The sequence below is a fragment of the Mus caroli genome, unplaced genomic scaffold (assembly GCF_978045245.1).
Source record: "Mus caroli unplaced genomic scaffold, Mus_caroli_1 scaffold_12, whole genome shotgun sequence".
NCBI classification, from domain to species: domain Eukaryota; kingdom Metazoa; phylum Chordata; class Mammalia; order Rodentia; family Muridae; genus Mus; species Mus caroli.
The window spans coordinates 106676400-106688969 of NW_028227267.1; the positions used below are offsets into that span (position 1 = coordinate 106676400).

Here is a 12570-nt window from a genome sequence, read left to right on the forward strand (position 1 = left end):
AATAATAATAATACAGAGAACATTGAGAAGCTGCCTAGTTGGCCAATGTAGCTGCAGCCAAGCCTAGGGACCTTATTCCCACCTCTGGGAATTACAGTAGTGGAAGGCAAAAAACAAAACTTGAAAGCACTCCTGTGATATTCATTTGTGCCACATGCTTCACATAAATCCTCCACAGTGCTACCGACACACACACACACATACACACACACTCACACACAAGAAGGTACATGTCAAATTTGTAATAAAACCACCATATTCGTCTATATAATCATACTTGCATGGCAATTGAAATAGAAATAATGGCTAATTAGTTAAGTTTTCATTAATTTCTATATTCATATTTTAATTACTAAGTAGCCTAATAGGATTAATAAGAGCTAAATTGACTTCAGTTATGGACCAAAAATAATAAGTTTTGGTCAAAATTGGCCAAATTATTAAGTTTATTTCATATTTTAAAGCATGGTTACATTAATGGTAGCATATCTGGCATGCTAAAGTCTTATTGCAAGTCACTGTATTTTGATGGCTCTGGTGATGAATTGTCCAATTACTCTTCCTATATTAAGGAATTTTATTTGCATAACTTATTATAACATAAATTAAAATGATTAAATATTAAGTTCTAGGTTATGAAATAGTATAAATCACTGATTTTTATAAAACGCACTGTCACTAAGCCTCTGAATTTTTTTAAATGCAAATAAATCCCACACTCTGGACTTAGTTGATGTTTATATGTTATTTGTATCCCCAATTACATGATATATTTCCTTTTGTCTTTACCTCCTCTAAGTACAATCATATTCAGAAATGATTGAGACAACTCATTGATTTACCACATGTAAATATTGGATAACAACCTTTATTACTTCTAATGCAAAAAATCGAATTGTCTTAATATATAATTTTCTACAAACAGAAATGGAGAACAAGGATAACAATACAATAAGATGAAAAAGAATTAATGGAAAATGAAAGGAATGTTGAAATATTTTTAACTCAAAATCATCTAGATGGGTTCAAGTTTTTAATCTACTGCTGTATGCCCATCATTCATGCTGAATAAAAATAGCTCCTGTTCCAAGATTTTCCAGCAGGGGGAAGCACAACCTCACTGTTCAAGTCTGATATTGCGAACCTAAAAGGAAAATAAAATATTTAGCAAGAATTTACAGAAACTGGAAAGACAGGATCAAGTGGAGATGGGGACTGAAGCCAAGGGAGGGAGTTCTAGGAGAGACAGCAAACATTAATAGTCATTTGAGGAGAAACATGAAGAATACATACAGCAGGAACCCCCTAAAATATATACATACATGATGTTAATCTAAAAGAAATCAAATAACAGGGGACACAGAACCCCAACTGGCCTCTTTTGTCACAAAATGAAGCTTTCAGTATCAGGATAAGGTTACACATAATTACACTGTGAGGCGAAATGTTACCATGGGAACCCCAAACAACCTTGGCTATTGGGAAGAATATTAGTTGCTCTCCACAAATGGATGACAGGACCACAATGATGAAGACAATATTGACACAACTCATGGAACACTTAGAAGTAGGCTAGTGAGAGTCCTCACTCCTAAATGTAAACATCTTTAATCCAGTAAGACACTTAGTATTCTAACAAATGAAAAATGTAAACACCTACCAATCCACAAACCCTTTGATCCACAATGGTGTCCTGCCTGCAACATATGCTAGTGGCACAAAGTACCCAAACAATATCTGCCGCGACTTAAGGACCTCTCCACAATTTGGAACCCATACTGGCACTACTCGAATGAACAAGAATCTGAGACTAGACAAAACCAAGTACAATAGTTCTACTAAAAGGATATAGCAATGAAAAGATTTGTGATGTCATTCTGCTATACTTACAAATCTGTGACTTACTCAGCTATCATCAAGAAAGCATCCTCCTACAGCATATGAGAACAAATAGAGAGACCTCAGTACACAAAGAGAGCTCAATGCACTAACTCCCATTGGAATGTCTTCATCAAAAGCCTCCCAATAAGGCTCAAGGAACCCTGTGGAAGGGGAGACAGAGGACACCAAGGAAACAAAGGCTGAATAAAACTATATGATCAACATACTAATAACTCACAGAGACTGAAGCAGCATGCATGGATTTGCAGCAGTTGGGTCCTAGATCTGAAATGAGAAGCAGACACACATCCACATCCTAACCAGAAGCAATTTCTAATTGATAACCACTTTCAAATGAAAATGACATTCTTCAAAGAGAGTTTCACTGATAAGACCTTTTTTAGTCATTTTACTTGTTTACATTTCAAGTGGTAACCCCCTTCCCAGTTACCCCTCCACAACTCCCCAATCCCAACCCCCTGCCCCCTCACTTTTGCCTCTATGAGGGTGCTTCTCCACCCACTCACCCACTCCTGTTTCACCGCTCTAGCATCCTGCTATCCTGGGGAATCAAGCCTCCACAGGACCAAGGGCCTCCCATCCCATTGATGTCAGATAAGCCAATTCTCTGCTACATATGTATCTGGAGCCATGCATAGGCTGTGTGCTCAGTAGTAGGTGTCCAAAACAAAATGAATTCAATGGGATCTTCAGAGGTTCCTTGTCTCATAATGTTGCTTCAGGAATCTTTATCTCATTTTAAAATTTATTTTTAATTGTTGTATACATTGTTCTTCTTTATTTTTCTATAGGTCCTTTGGACATATATAATTGCTCCCAACTTTGTGCTTTATGGGTAACTTGAGTGTATGAACAAGTGGGTCACTGATACTCCTGCCTTCTCTTTTTTTTTTTTTTTTTTTTTACTTCTAACTGCTTATTTTGTTAAATTCTGGTGTGATAGGTTTTTTTTTTTATCTTTTTAAGTTTTATTTCACTATTTGAAAAGAAATAATATACGGGAACAGAAGATTTATATAAAGTAGAAATATTTTCAGAGGAGCCAAATATCTTCGTTAAAAAAAAAAAAGCAAAATTTACTTTTTTCCACTTACAATTTACATTTAAATACAAGAAAATTTATTCGGAGACTATGGTTAGTTATATTTAAGATTAAATCTTTCCTGTAGATTATCTCCAGTGTATTAAAATATCTCTTTGAGAGTTGAAAGTCTATTTGTGCCTGGCCCAGAGAGACTAGTGGTGGGGGCACAGAGTAGGACTCTGGTGAATGGCTTTAAAGTCTGAGGCCCTCTGGATGTTCTAGCTCTCTAACTGTACTGAAATGCTGGGTGATAGCTTCTAAAAGGCCCTGAAAACTTTCTTGCTCTTTCTGAGGGCATAAAGCTGCTGGCTTAGGTGATTAACACCTGTAGCCTAACCAGCTGAGGTTTAAGTAATGTGGCCTTTGTTTTATCTCAGCAGGAACTCTGTGGTTCTAACTTTCAGCCTCCTTGTCAAGAGCCAAAGGAGAAAAGGGACATATAGAAAAGTAAGTATAGCATTTATTACTAAGTTGTAAAAAGTTTCCTATGGAAGCTAAGTAAGGGGAAAAGCAGAAAGATCCTAAGCGAGGAAGGAAGGGGAAAAATTCTCTAAGTGAGGAAAGGGGGCAAAATTCTAGTAAGGGAAAAGATTCTTCTCCATCTCATCTCTGTTCTCAGTACTTAGACATCTTTCATAATACATGATCACATGTTACAGAGTTCATCACCAGTTCACAAAAAAAAATCAATCATCAGTTGAAATAGAAGTTTACAACGGCAAATGTTTACAAGTACATCCAGTAGGAGTAATTATCTGGCTAAACATCCATCACCTGTCACAGATCCACAGGTTCACAGGAGGTTTAAAAGCATAACTAAGTTATTAGTGAAGTTTTGAATAGATTAACCCAGTCAATATTTTATCTTTTGTTTTAGCACCTATAATAAATGGTTAGTTCCCTTTTTATGACCTTTGGTTAATTGCTTTACAACCTCTTGGAATGTGCTCTGAGAAAGAGAAAGTCTGGTTACTAAGAGCAATTAACTGGTAGCACATAGGAGGACAGACAGAGTTCTCATTGCAGTATTGATGGTCAGAAAAGGATCTAATAGCAGTCCCACTATAAAAGAACTTAATAATCACTGACATAATTTTAGGAATTCTTATAGGATCATCATTAAGACTTAAGAAGTCATCTATTTGTCTATATAGCATCACTACAAGACAGTACATCTTCATTGATCTGCAGAGATCTATTCAAAAGTGTGGACTATTACCTAGTGGTTGTCATATATGCTTAGTAATAATAGGTAAAGCATATTAATAGCAAGAATCTTTCCTAAAATGAGTTTCCTTATGGCCTTGCTATATAATGGTAAACCTGTCGCAGATTATATAATAATCTGAAGCACGCCATGTCAGGAAGATCACCTGCTAGTTATTAGCTTGTCCCATTATGGCTCCTGACATATTTGCATTGTAGAGTTTGTGATAGGTATTATACTTTGTGAATGATCCTAACGATACATTTGTATAATTAACCTAAGGAAGGAAATATGTCATCCAAAACCATTTTAGAACAACTAGTTTTCTGAAAAAAAATAAAATCCTCATTATTCAGGTTTGCATTTTTCCCATGGTTCCTAACTTAATGGTCTCACTTTCCACTTGACTTTGTCACTTTGATAATCTATTTTATTTTAATCTGGAGATTTGGCCTTCTGGACATTTCCTCATCCTGGGCATCAACTCTTGTTCTCTTTTATCAGTCTGACCACTTAACTATGTATAGAATCTGTCCCGTCCTCTCTATTCCCCTGTCACTTCACAGGTTTGGGGTAGCATTTCACCTGAGTAAGCTGATAGCCTCATAAAGTAGCTAGCCCTTCTGAATTACCCTGATCAATTGTATCAGGCTGAGAACAACAGGATACCCAATTTCTGTCATGGCATGTTCTTTAAATCTCATTTAAGCATTGCCAGTGATGTTGACATATATTTAATAATCTTTCTTTGATTAATTAAGAGGAATGTCTTCAGTATGTGGAGTAAATGGTGAATAAAATGAAATTATCCTAAATATGGGATGCAAATGTTCTAGGGCAAATAAGAGCAAGCACATGAAAACAAAAGTAACGTGAGAGGTTGTGAGAAGTAGAGAATACTACAGGTGCATAAAAATATGTGGCTAAAAGTTTATCCTGAGAAATTGCACGTTAATTGAGAAAGAATCTAAATAGTCTCAAACTGCACTGTTATGACCTAAATGGCCTATGGTGAAATTGTACTTAAGATCTCACATAATCACATAAAACCTATGTGGTAAAAAAAAATCTTCATTTTTAAAAACTATGGATGAATATTTGAGAGTTAGTTTGCAATATCTGCAATTGTCATGCTGTATATCCAATATTGACAATGTTTAGAGAATCAAGGGAAGGAATAAGAGAGCCATTATTACCAATATAATGGACCAATAAGTTAATTTCACACTTTGACAACGAATACCATGTGGTACTTATACTTCACTACTGCATATAATATTGGATAAAATTTTGAAGATCTTGACCAAGCCAGTAAACTGACTTAAGAGGGGGAGCAATAAGCTAGAGCTGGCTATAGTGCAACAGAGGACTGTTGCAAAGTATGTTTAGAACAAAGATGAAAAAAATAAAGTTTCTGAAACATTCAAAGAATAAGGACTTTTAGGATAGCATTGGAAATGTAAATGAAGAAATTGCCTAAAAAAAAAAAAAAAAAAAAAAAAAAAAGAATACAATGCAAACAATAGAGAAACCTCATGTTATTTGCTACTTATTTTAAAACAAGAGAAATATAAATAGTAAATGCTGACTTATGGTAAAGAGAAAAATAGTAACAAAAGTACTGCCTCATTTTTTTTTGTTTCGTTTTTGAGGGTGTTGTTGTTGTTGTTGTTAGAGAGGGAGGGAGGAACAGAGGGTAGGTCGAAGGAAGGGAGGGAAGAAAAGAGGGAGGAATAGAGGGTGGAGGGAGGAAAGAGAAGGGGGAGGTAGGAAGAGAGGGGTGAGGGAGGGAGGGAGGGAAAGGGATGGGGGAGAGAAATAGGAGGAGAAGAGCCTGAAGTTGGATAAACAGGGAAGTATGAGAGATCTAGGAGAACTTGGAAAAGGGACAACTGCTTACATATGTGGGATTTTCTCAGGTGATCTGGATAGTGTTCTTATTATAGAGGGAATATAATTTAACAGCATTTAAAAAGGCATTTGCATCAATATATATTCTCATAGAACCATGAAATAAAGCAGCAAACTTGTCACAACATTATCATTAATTTCTTCTTACGGAATATAATTTCATAACTGAAATTATTACATGAATAATTTGTTTCTTCATAGAAGATATATGCTTTTTCAAAATGCTAGTCTATTTAATTAATTTAATCAATAACAGAGACAAAACCATGTAACATTTAAATCCTCTAGAGATGAGTAACAGTTGTAGTTTGTTAACAGCCATGCCTCTCTTCACATACTTAACACATTGGAAAATACATTTATTCAATAGTCTGAGAAATATACATACTTAACTAAAAGTTCACACAGTATTGTAAAAACGAAACTTTGAAAGCTGAACGGCAGAGTCCATATTCCCATTTGTATGCCTTGATATATTATTTAGTAGAACAAACACAAAAAATCTGGATACAAATGCTCTCCCACCCCTACATCTGAGAAATACATAAACATTTAGTCATTTTAGAATTAGCTTTTTATCCCAAATTGCACCTTTATGTGTGTCTGTGCTGTCATCATGTCTTGCATGCATGTGGCTATCATTCTTTTACCAAACCTGAGTTCCAGGGCATGAAGATATATTGCAAGAAACTGTCAACAATCCTTTGGAATCTTGATATTCTCATTGATGCTCTAGAGTTCACACACAGATAAGAACATGCAGAGCTTCTCAAATCACAAATTTAGCACTGGTCTGTCATCACTATGAATCATGTTGGCCCTAGTGAGTTTCATCATTTAACTCCATGATGAATGATATGTGAGTACATATTTTTAAAGGACATGTTGGCCCTAGTGAGTTTCATCTTTAACTCAATGATGAATGGTATGAGAGTACATAGTTGCAAAGTTATGGCAATGAAATGACACTTGGTGCCAATAACTTAGTCTACTGAACTGGCCAAACAAGCAATTCCACTAGAATTATAGTATCAGTCTCCTAAATGTCAACCTGATGATTCTCGGTGAGGATTGAGATTACTTTATGTTACATATACATTTTTCTGTACTTTAATTGTAGTCCTGGATATGGTGTAATATGGCCACTACTTAAGTTTAGCCACAAGGGTTAGCAATTCTTTCGGTCTTCCTCAGAAAAGCTTAATTTTGCAGTGGGAAACAGTAATGCAAGACTCACAGCTGAACAAATGGAAGAGAATAAGAGAATATAGAGTGCCCAGTTCTAAATGGGACATGCATATAGCACAGGCCCAGGGAACATAGTGGAAGAGCAGGTAGAAAGGATGTAGGTAGGAGTCAGAGGTTGTAGAAGAGTAGAAACACTCTTTTCTGGACATGTCGGTTCATGAGATGCGCACTTGTAAACTCAATGCAACTGTGGCTATCTGCACATGTTCAGGACAGAAGTGAATGTATCACTACTTCCTCAAGCAAGATGGAGGACATAGAATGCCCTGACATTCACTAAGGAACTGTGGCCATTTAATGAGTAATGGCAGAGTCATTTTCTTCAGTGCTGTTGCTGCTAATACACAGCTTGGATTCTAGCAAAAAAAAATCCCATCCCTAACCATGCATGAACAAGCAACTATAATCAAACCTAGTGGGTCACCAAACAAACCCAACAAAACACAGCTAACTTTAGTGAGTTCTAGTTTTGAAGAAAAGCTTAGGGAGGAGGAGGTTAGTGGAGGGAGGCAGTGAAAATGCCCAAAATATACATACCAATTTGTTTAAAAAAAATGAACAATATTTCTGTAAAACTTATTTTGAAGGTTAAAAAACACCCTCAAATATGGAATATTCATATTTTCATTCACAAAAGCTCTTTACACTGAAGCAATTCACAAAGCTCAATATGTATAGACATCCTATTGTGAAAATTTGAAATTGTTGATTTTCTTATATCAGCCTTGTTTTCTGTATATAGTAGAATCCACAATCCAGGTTTGGCCATCCATAGCATCTACTGTAACATTCAATCAGAGTCTAATAGTCTGAAGGGCTAAAGAAGACAGTGAGCCAGGGACAGCAGCTTTCAGTTCCTAGAGCTTAAGCTAAAGCGAGAGCATTTCAGGGCCAGCCTCTGTACAGTGTTTCTGCGGCTAATGATGCAGTCTCTCTTGTCTCTTCTCAAAGGATGCAAACAGAAGGAAAAGTTTTAAACCCACAAGGAGCTCAGAGGAAAGCAAAGCAGCCTGTTAATGGCCTTCCAGGATCTTTTTATGGTCTTTTAATGTAATACATGGTATTTCCTAAAGGAAGCACCTAAATTATGGAGCTGTGAAAACTGAGCTCATGTTTCAACAGAAAAACATATTTTTTTCTTATTGATTTTCAATGGCAAAAATGTAAAATATCTGTTCATAATAAGTGTTTAAATTACCATGCAGATTGATAGATTGGTGACTCATCCATTATAAGTGGTAAAAATGGTAAGATAGGATAGAGAAGGTATGGTTAATCATAACTGTCATTAACTTGTTCAATGTGCTTTATTAAAGATTGTATTCATTTTACAGAAGTTGTTAAAAAATAGCATCTATTACCTAACTATCAGATCAGGAAGATACAATCAACCAGCTTTGCATGTAGACTGCATAAGTGATTTCTATTAAATTATCTTGAAAAATGAGAAGCTTAGCCTTAAAATACTACTATCATAACCACCAGTTAAGTCCTTCAATATCATTAGGACAAACTTCTTGATAATTGCAAGGATGACCTTTTGGTTAGACTTGGCCCCCAGTGGTGACACAGGTCAAGACCCCACCATGGTCCTGAGTAGCATTACCAGCTAGTCACAGCAGCCTGTTCCTTACTATCCTTGAGTCTACAGTCCTGTCTCTCTTCATGGTGGTCTATGTCTTTCTATTTTCTTTCTCTTCCATTTCTCCCTCACTTACTTGCTCTGCTCCATTGTACCCAGTCTCTCTGTATTCAAGTTCAACTCACAAGTACCATGTCATGTGGCAGGGGTCATCTTATGGATGTTCTGATTTCACTGTGCTTCCATGGACTTGGTACATTTGAGGTTACCTCCCTGTTCAGGTCCTATTGAGCTGGTTTGTTGATCATCTGAGGATCACTCCTTGTCTGGCCTGCACTAATGCATGACTCTTTGCTAGGGTTCTTTTTGTGGGACTCCCTCCTGCTCAGCATTCATGGTGGTCCCAGGCAGGGTTCTACTGGTCTTAAGTTTGCTCCCAGGACTAGGAGCCTATCCAGGCATGCCTGACATTAGACTGGTGGTTTATCAAGCTCATTTTATTCCAGAGATTGTCTGGCTACTCATCATCCAGGTGTTCACAGCTCAGAATACTGAACATAGACATAAATGCTCTCCTCTCTGCCACCTGTGGATGCACAGATGATATAGCAGCCACACCTGCAAAGTAGGGGCCTAATGATCCCTAATTTTTTACCTAAGAAAACCTACTTGCAATCACCTTGCTGTGGCTTCTCTGTTAGCTGAGATTAAAGTTCAGCAAACTCTAGGCTCTACTCTAAGCTACTCTTTTGTCCGGGCCATTGTTATTTTCATATTCCTTATTCCCTAAGCATTTATACTTCACCTGACATGACACTGAGACAAAGACTGATTTCTAAACTATTTAATTAGAAACATAATTATAGCTACTGTGAGCACTTAATATTAGTGAAAAATAACACAGGGAACATGATTTCAGTCCTACCTGTAGCCTTAGATTATTCAGATCCAGCAATACCTCTCCTGGGCATATATCCAGAAGATGTTCCAACCGGTAAGAAGGACACATGCTCCACTATGTTCATAGCAGCCTTATTTATAATATCCAGAAGCTGGAAAGAACCCAGATGCCCCTCAACAGAGGAATGGATACAGAAAATATGGTACATTTACACAATGGAGTACTACTCAGCTATTAAAAAAATGAATTTATGAAATTCCTAGCCAAATGGATGGACCTGGAGGGCATCATCCTGAGTGAAGTAACACAATCACAAAGGAACTCAGACAATATGTACTCACTGATAAGTGGATATTAGCCCCAAAACTTAGGATACCCAAGATATAAGGTACAATTTGTTAAATGCATGAAACTCAAGAAGAATGAAGACCAAAGTGTGGACACTGTGCCCCTTCTTAGAATTGGGAACAAAACACCCATGGAAAGAGTTACAGAGATAAAGTTTGGAGCTGTGACGAAAGCATGGACCATCTAAAGACTGCCATATCCAGGGATCCATCCCATAATCAGCTTCCAAATGCTGACACCATTGCATACACTAGCAAGATTTTGCTGAAAGGACCCAGATATAGCTGTCTCTTGTGAGACAATGCCGGGGCCTAGCAAACACAGAAGTGGATGCTCACAGTCAGCTATTGGATGGATCACAGGGCCCCCAATGGAGGAGGTAGATAAAGTACCCAAGGAGCTAAAGGGATCTGCAACCCTATAGTTGGAACAACAATATGAACTAACCAGTACCCCCAGAGCTTGTGTCTCTAGCTGCATATGTATCAGAAGATGGCCTAGTCAGCCATCATTTGAAAGAGAGGCCTATTGGTCGTGCAAACTTTGTCTGCCTCAGTACAGGGGAATGCCAGGACCAAGAAGTGGGAGTTGGTGAGTGGGGGAGTGGGTGCGGGGGCAGGTGGGAGACTTTTGGGATATCATTGGAAATGTAAATGAAATAAATACCTAATTAAAAAAAAAAGAAAAAAAGTAAGGTCGGGAGAATCTGAGAGTAGTTGAAGAGTAGAAAGTATATGATCAAAATATATATTTATTAAAATGTATATTAAAATTATTAAACACTAAAAAATCTTAAAGAGAAAAAAAAAGATTTGTGTTATTCTTTGTATATTCATAATATTCACAAACAGTTGAACCACCGGTCCACAAGTAAAATATATAACTTATGATTTCTTTCTTCAAAATGTAAGTTTTATACATACACTTGATTGACAGCTAGGTTTTTTTTTTTGATTTACCACATATAAATCATATTGCCAAAATCTAGGGACAGTTTATATTAAAAAACACTGTACAGATGACCTTTTAATTTTGATGTAAATCAGAGGCAGGCAAATTTTTGAGTTCGAGGCCAGCCTGGTCTACAGAATGAGGTTCAGGATAGCCAGGGCTACACAGAGAAACCCTGTCTAGAAAAAAAACAAAACAAAACAAAACAAAAACAAAAAAAACAAAAACAAAAAAAACTGATGTAAAAATATCATATCCATTCAGATATAATGATTTAATTAGACATAATCCTATTTTTCTTTTTTTTTAATTTTTAATATTTTTTATTACATATTTTCCTCAATTACATTTCCAATGGTATCCCAAAAGTCCCCCATAGCGCCGGCCACTTCCCTACCCACCCATTTCCATTCTTTTGGCCCTGGCATTCCCCTATATTGGGGCATATAAAGTTTGCAAGTCCAATGGGCCTCTCTTTCCAGTGATGGCCGAATAGGCCATCTTTCGATACATATGCAGCTAGAGACAAGAGCTCCGGGGTACTGGTTAGTTCATAATGTTGTTCCAACTATAGGGTTGCAGATCCCTTTAGCTCCTTGGGTACTTTCTCTAGCTTCTCGATTGGGAGCCCTGTGATATATCCAATAGCTGACTGTGAGCATCCACTCCTGTGTTTGCTAGGCCCCTGCATAGTCTCACAAGAGACAGCTATCTTTGGGTCCTTTCAGCAAAATCTTGCTAGTGTATGCAATGGTGTCCACGTTTAGAAGCTGATTATGGGATGGATCCCTGGATATGGCAGTCTCTAGATGGTCCATCCTTTCATCACAGCTCCAAGCTTTGTCTCTGTAACTCCTTCCATGGGTGTTTTGTTCCCAATTTTTCTTGTTACCACAGGTTCTTTGTGTGTAGTGTTGGGGCCTACATACATATGTTTTCTAGAAGAGATTTGGAAACAAGTTTTTCCAAGCCTGTCTCATTTTTTACCATATGAAAAGCAGGAGGAATTCAGTTTCTACATTCTGCCTCATTGCATGTTTGCATATTTCTTTGTCTTTCTTAGTGATGAAAGAAGCTTAATTCATTTTTTTTCCAGTTCAGCTGTTGACGACATATCAGTTTAAAGGAACTGGTTAGTATATTTAGCTATTCTTAGCATTGTTCCTGTTTGTCTTAGTCAGGGTTTTTATTCCTGCACAAACATGATGACCAAGAAGCAAGTTGGGGAGGAAAGGGTTTATTTGGCTTACACTTCTATACTGCTGTTCATCACCAAGGAAGTAAAGACTGGAACTCAAGCAGGTCAGAAAGCAGGAGCTGATACAAAGGCTATGGAGCGATGTTCTTTATTGGCTTGCCTCCCCTGGCTTGCTCAGCCTGCTCTCTTATAGAACCCAAGACTACCAGCCCAGAGATGGTTTCACCCACAAGGGGCC

The 12570-nt window shown here is 37.2% G+C and overlaps 1 non-coding gene across 1 annotated transcript; it reads right to left on the reverse strand.

The window, feature by feature from the left end:
• Nucleotides 1–9442: 9442 nt before the first annotated feature.
• LOC115029322 (small nucleolar RNA SNORA17) lies at nucleotides 9443–9570 on the reverse strand. Its single transcript, XR_003834891.1, has one exon. It is a non-coding gene; the product is annotated as a small nucleolar RNA SNORA17 (small nucleolar RNA).
• Between the last annotated feature and the right edge of the window lie 3000 nt (nucleotides 9571–12570).